We start from the raw sequence: 7,200 nt of genomic DNA, 5'->3' as shown, positions 1-7,200 counted from the left end.
GCAGGCCTAATATAAGACATTACTCACTCAACATATCGATATGCAGGCCCAATATAAGGCATTACTCACTCAACATATCGATATGCAGGCCTAATCTAAGACATTACTCATTCTACATATCGATATGCAGGCCTAATATAAGACATTAATCACTCAACATATCGATATGCAGGCCTAATATAAGACATTACTCACTCAACATATCTATATAATGTTATGAAATATAAAACATTACTCACTCAACATATCTATATAATATAATGTAATATAGGACATTACTCACTCAACATATCTATATGCAGGCCTATTTTGCTCTTCACCTTCCTGGCACTCCGTTCCACGAAGTGGGTCACTGGACTCGATTCCAGCCCTGTGTAGGTGTTGGTGCTGGAGGCGATCCGTCGAGCTATTTCCATCATCTCCTGGCTGTTCATTTCCTTCTTCCCTGCTATCCCGGACATCACCTGGTTGGCTTCCGTCAAGATTTTGGCTAGTTCGGAGTCGTCGACGTAATTCTGCATCCCGGCCGCTCTTCACATACCCTTTAACCAAATCTTTAAACTAGTAACTGAAATACTTGGGTGTCTAGGCATGACTTATGATAGAAACATATGTAGTGGGCTATCTGTAAAAAGATTTGGATCACATATGATATGTTTATAAGTCCGATTCAATTTTAACGGTTAAGACTAGTTCAATTATAGATAATTTCAATAAATATTTATATCAATGAAATAATTACTTAAGGTCTATTCCAACAACTGTGACTGTACAGAGCGTGTGTATTATGTTTTTTTTCCATTCCAAAACCTGTACTGCGCATGCTACGAACAGTTCTGGATAGTCAGAAGAGGTTGTTGGAACAAACCTTAGAGAGACTTAATTACCTGGGTACAATCAGTCATAATGACAGTAAAACCAAAGATATGTTTTCGAATTGTAAGGTTAAGGTAGACACCTCCGAAGTTCAACTGTCAACTACAAGAAGTGGGGCCGGTTTGAATCCGGCTCTGAAAGTTATTTCAATAAATCCCGGTCTTCCTTAGAAGTGACAGTATTTTCACCCGAGTTCACCTATACTACGGCGCTGCGACCCTCTTAGAATCTATGGCGTTTATAATATTCTTGTACAGAAACATATTGTTATTAACATTAATTAATAATTCTTATATGCTACTTTAACAGAAGCGACTCACTTCTATCCTACAATAAAAAACCTTGGTGTCACCTTTGATCAACACCTCTCCTAGAATAGCCACATATCCCAAATCACACGCAAATCTCAAACAATTCCTAAAATTCCGTAATTCCATTCCTCAGAATACCCGTCAGCTCCTAGTATCCTCTCTCGTCTTCCCCCACTTCGACTACGGATTCTGGGTGTATGGAGGGCTATCTGCAAGACTGGAGTTGAGACTGAAGAGACTCATGAATTGTCTCCCGCTGGTATACCGAGTTGAAGTGGCTATATCCAACCTCCCGAAGGCAATACCTCCATGGTGTTTTTCTATTTCAAGTTTTTAAAATCAAAAAACCTACTTATATCCTAGATCTCCTCACTCTTCGTTCTTCCATCCACTCATTAAACACCAGATCCCATCCGAATGATTTATATATACCCTCCTATAGAACCTCCTTCTTTAGCAAATCCTTCGTCATTCGTGTAACCTCCCTCTGGAATTCTCTTCCCATCTCCATTGCCAGTCCTCATCCATTCATTCCTTTAAACAACACCTATTCCTTCATTTATTGAATAACCAAACCTCCACATCTTTGTAATCAAATAAATAGGCAGTTATTAAGATTATAAACAGTAGTAAAGCCAATATACCAATGTAATTTCATTCTACTATCTGAAAATTTGTAAACGCTTGCCAGATAAAAATCTCACTATATGAACCATGTATTTATTCTTAGGAGACATATGTCCCAGATTAAAATTATTGTTTCATTCATTCATTCATACAATATATGGACATATACGGTATTATAAACAATGAACAAAGCCTTCAAAAATAATACAATGAACTACCATAAAAATATTATATACCATCGCTACTGTTACTGTTGAATGTACTTGCTTATTAAATTTTTTTTTTTAAATTGATAGATTTATTTATTGATAGATATTACAATCTGCCACACAGTTGTGGGCAATATGTAATATTGATGAATGATCTCATACATACTAAAATAAAATAAATAAGTAAAAAAAAAAAATAAAAAAAAAAGAATGAAATAAAAAAAACTCTCTTAAAATATATACAAACAAAAGAATAGACAAGATGAACATAATCAGACTATCTGTATGAAAAATAAATAAATAAAATAACATAATGGTAAAATAATATATACAATATTTACAGAATCGACCTGAGGATCCCTGAGCTCACTCTATCCCCCACGTGTGAGGGGTAGAGCAGAGCTCAAGAGATCCCAGCGCATCATTGGTAATAAGCCAATGGAGGCTGAGCAAGTGCGCTAAAGCCGCAAACACTCAACTTGAGTGGAGAATCTGACCATTGCCAGAACTCCAATGCTTATTAAATTAGCTTTAAAACATGGTTAACGTTTTGGTGCTCAGAAAGAATGTGCATTGTGCGAACAACGGCGTGAAAGAAGAGATAGCCACAGGATCCCCACACGCTACTGCATCTCCCAACAGTCCCGGAGTTCATCAGACGACTTCATATAAAAATGTTATATGACAAGATAACAATTCCTGACCAATCCCTCCTCTTCCAGTGCAGTGGCATAAGGAAGAGTTCAGTAACCAGTATAGCAAATAACAAAGACTTGTAATTAGGTTTTTCTTTAGTGCTAATATTTTGAAGAGATTTAAATTAGAAATATAAAGCGCGCCACAGCATTTTTATATTAAATCGAATTTCAGATATAGTTCACCACAAACAGAAAATCTCTATAATGGTGCTCGGCTTCAGAAAAAGTAAATAATACAAACCAAGACTTATTGTATACACATATCGGTTTACATATGTATTATGTTTAAGGGGTAAGGAAAAAAAAAAAAAACAGACTAACGTCAATCTTGTGCTAAGCGTACTCCCTGAGAGAAACTAGACCTTTCTATTGTAAGCTCTCCTGTACCATAATATCGTAATATAGTATTATCGTAATTACTTATAGTACAAGACCGGGAAAATAGGCAGTTATCTCACCCCAATTTTTGATTACTTTAATAAAAACTATGTATAATTACTAGTCAAAATTGATGAGTCTTCCAAGTATAGGTAGGGAGATTAAAAAATGGTGGCTGTTTCAAAATCTTAAAAAAACATTAATTTTTCTTTCGGAGCTCTATATCGTAAAAACTACCAACAATACTAGAAAATGTAAGAGTACATTATTTAAAGAAGAGTAAATTTGCTGAAATATTAGCACAAAAAGAGCTATTTACGTCCAATAGTTTTCGAGATACAGTTTTTTAAAAAGCAAAATTTCTTAAAAATCTACTGAAAGATTAGTAGTTAGTTAATTTATTTTGAGAAATCTATATCTCAGGAGCTATGTGACGTACAGATGTTTATTAGCACTCAAATTAAAGTGAGTTTAATGGACTATAAAGAAGTCTATGAGCTTTACCGTCGTAGCGATAGTACTTTTCATGATATTTGTTAAAATATATTGATTTATGGTTGTTGGGACAATAAGTTTAATTTATGAAAAACCTCAGAAACCATTGGACGTACAGATGTCTGCCAGCGCTTAAATTAAAGCTAGTTAAATTTACTACAAAATAGTCAATTACGGTTATCTTTGTAGGAGTAGTAGTTCTTATGATATTTGACAAAATAAACTCACAAAATGTTAAATTCTAGTTGTTCGTATAAAATTTTGGATTTTTGAAAAAATATATCTCTAGATCCATAAGACGCACATGTCTGCCAACACTCAAAATAAAAGAAATTTAACTTACTATAAAGTAGATTGACACTTATCTTCATAGGGTTAGTTGTTTTTATAATACCCACATATGAATATAAATTTGGCAAATAAAAATTTGTCCGAACAACTATAAATTAATTTATTTTAGCAAATGTCATGTAAACTATTACTCCTACGAAGATAAATATCATAAGCTACTTTATAGTTCATTAAACTAGCTTTAATTTGAGTGCTAATAGACATCTAAACGTGAAATGGTTTTTGAGATATAAATTTTTAAAATTAATTCACTAATTACTGATCTTTCAGTACGTCCCTTGCAACATTTTTGTGAAAGCTATATCTGGAAAACTATTTAACGCAAATAATTCTATTAGGGCTCATATTTTATAAAATTTACTCTTATTAGATGACGTTCTCTTAAGTATTTTAGTGTTGTTGATAGTTTTTAAGATATAGAGCTCCGAATGAAAAATTAGTTTTTTTTATCGTTTTGATACAGCGGCCATTTTTCATTCCCCCTACCTATACTTGGTAGACTCATCAATTTTGACTGTTAATAGTCTACTTAGTTTTCAAATAAGTAATCATTAATTGGGGTGAGATAACTGCCTTTTTTCTCCTGTTGGGCTCTTGTACTATTATGGTATTATAAGGCTCTCGTGGTAGTCAGTGTGATAGCTGTTACTGCTTTAAAATATGAGATGTTTTTTGTTACACCTACCTCCTTAGCTTCCTCTTCCTTACTCCTTTCCTACAAACTTAGTCAGGAAGATCATTCCTGCCATTTACATTGTATTCCTACCTTCTAGTCCGCCGGTTCATCCCTGCGAAAACGAGTATCCTTCCAACAGTTTTAGGTCGCAGGCTCATCCCAGCAACTTGTATTGTCCTACTCATACCTTGGTCCTCATTTTTCAGCTACATCTCTCTCTTCGAAGTGTTGTACAATCTTTCCTATACCTGGGTCTGTGTTCATGGCTAATTCCCCTGGATCGATCGAAATTTGTCGACCATCCTTATTTCTTCAGATCATAAACAATTCTAATCGTGCTCTGTCCAGGGCCTTCTGTGTAAATTCTCATCAACCAACTTTACATCCCTAACTTATCCTCGACTACTGCAACTTGTGATAGAGTTAAATCATAACATGTGGTCATTAAACCCCCCAAAATAATTGACATATATATCAGTCCTTAAGAAATGAGGTGGGTGGCAGTAATAGATCAGTCCTTATGTTGGAATTAAGAACGGTTACGTGTCAAAAATGCACACCCACCTTATTTCATGAGGTGAATTACCTGTGGATAAGAGGATGTTATCAGGACCGGGTTGCGGGATCACTTAAATATTCTCCAGGAAGAAACACGTCTCTCAACTTGCTTGGACGCATTGAAATTTCGTATGTGGCGAACCAACTCAGTAAATATTTCCACATGGGTTAGGACAAGTAACTTGTTGCTAAAATATCATCATGGATCTTGTACAATGTCTCTTTCGATTCGTAATTTTAGCAATAAGAATAAGGTGCAGCCACCACTTCACTTTCTCAGGACACCCCTCCACATAAAATTTTAAATGATTGAATTTCAAAACTTTCTGGGTATACTATCAGAATGAACCACCTTCAAGATACGTTTCGGATTATAAATTTAAAAAAATAAATAAATATTAGACTGGCTGATTTTACTACATCAAGTTTTCCTTTTTAATTTTAAAGCAACTATTACACTGTTTTTTTTTTTTATAAAGATATCACAGATACTTTACATTGTTGATCTGAAATATTTAAGTAACATAGTTCACTCAACTCAATTTGTTTGTTTTATCTATTGGGCTCTAGTACATACCAATTCTTTTTAATTTTAAAGCAACTATTACACTTTTTTTTATAAAGATATCACAGATACTTTACATTGTTGATCTGAAATATTTAAGTAACATAGTTCACTCAACTCAATTTGTTTCTGTTTTTATCTATCGGGCTCTAGTACATACCAATTCTTGACTACATTCATTACTTAAGGTTATATTGGATTATAAGCATTTGCTGATTATCAAAATATAATTATTGGCTTATAAAGCTAAAGAAAAAAAATTAAAACTACTACTTATCAAAGTATAAATTCTAAAACTATATAACCATACGTTAACATACATATAATATCCATGTAGTTAAACCTTCGTTTCCAAATAATGATGGATGTATATTATAAACGGTTTGCTCATATGTACTTAATGTTCCCATATGGAAAATATAAAAAAAAAAAATTATGTCTTTGTAATAAATAAAATATAGTAAACCTAAAGATTTAATTGTTTTTTTCTGAGTGGTATTATATCACATGTAATCCAGGTAAGAAGTAAATAATAAGATAGTTTTGAAATCGTTATATGATTAATATTTTAGTATACAGCTGTTATCACAAAATTCAATGTATTGTATTTAATTGGTGTTCATTAAAAAATCTCTATTATTAGACCAATTTCTTGTGGTATCCAGTGTATAGCAACGAAGCTGTCTTTTAACTAGAATCACAGTTTGAAATATAATCACTACTTAAAGATTATGTTCCTCAATATACAGAAATATATTGCAATGTATTCTGAAATATGCAATAAGTGCATCATTTGCCCTGAATTCAGTACCATCGATTCTCTCTTATCGAGTCATAGTAATGTTGAATTGTAATGATCATCTGATCACCTTGTATCTGTGATGTTGGTTTCAAATATCAAAAGCATTTCTATGAAATAAGGGACAACAGCGGACCGATTTCGGGTTTCTAAATATTTTGAAAAGTAAAATTTCAAATTAATAATCTTCGGTTTTTTTATACATGAATACCTCAGTGCCATAGGCATTTGTAATTAGCGAATACACAAACTGTAAGACTTTTGTAGTTGTTATCAAGTCTATTATACAGGAGTGCGGTGGCACTGTGGTATAGCAAAATGCTACTAACTCTGAGGTCATTGTAGAGGTGAGTCAACCCCGTGGGTTCTGGAACCCTTCTGAGGTCCACCTAGCCTCATAAATTATGTACCGTTATTGAATGAAAATCTGGCGGTCGAATGTGATTCTGACCAAATCACCTCCTTGCACAAACGTTGGTTTCGTAACTGTACTTCCTTACAAAGTACTGCACCCTTAACTCTTCGCAGGTGTCAGCGGTACAGATTATAATTTTTTTAAAGTCGATTATATAAGGCTTTGGCTCTATGACCTTCAGCGATTTAAGATCGTTAAAATCAAATAACAAAAAATATAACATATCGAAATAACAAAACATC

The 7,200-nt window shown here is 33.6% G+C and overlaps 2 protein-coding genes across 2 annotated transcripts in view; one reads left to right on the top strand and one right to left on the bottom strand.

Annotated features, from left to right (window-relative positions):
- LOC106677613 (uncharacterized) overlaps window positions 1–6,202 on the bottom strand; it is a 35,181-nt gene extending 28,979 nt beyond the window's left edge. The window contains exons 1-2 of the mRNA XM_067046494.1: window positions 6,065–6,202; window positions 284–542 (exon numbers count right to left, since the gene is read on the bottom strand). The gene's annotated coding sequence lies outside the window, so the exon portion shown is untranslated. The remainder of the gene's footprint in view (window positions 1–283; window positions 543–6,064) is intronic.
- LOC106677614 (EGFR adapter protein) overlaps window positions 1–7,200 on the top strand; it is a gene marked incomplete at its 5' end in the record, with an annotated part of 690,819 nt that overhangs the window by 49,697 nt on the left and 633,922 nt on the right.

This window comes from Halyomorpha halys, unplaced genomic scaffold (genome assembly GCF_000696795.3).
Source record: "Halyomorpha halys isolate HHAL.00 unplaced genomic scaffold, Hhal_1.1 Scaffold105.1, whole genome shotgun sequence".
Taxonomy (NCBI): Eukaryota; Metazoa; Arthropoda; class Insecta; order Hemiptera; family Pentatomidae; genus Halyomorpha; species Halyomorpha halys.
This window is presented reverse-complemented; position numbering and strand designations above follow the sequence as displayed.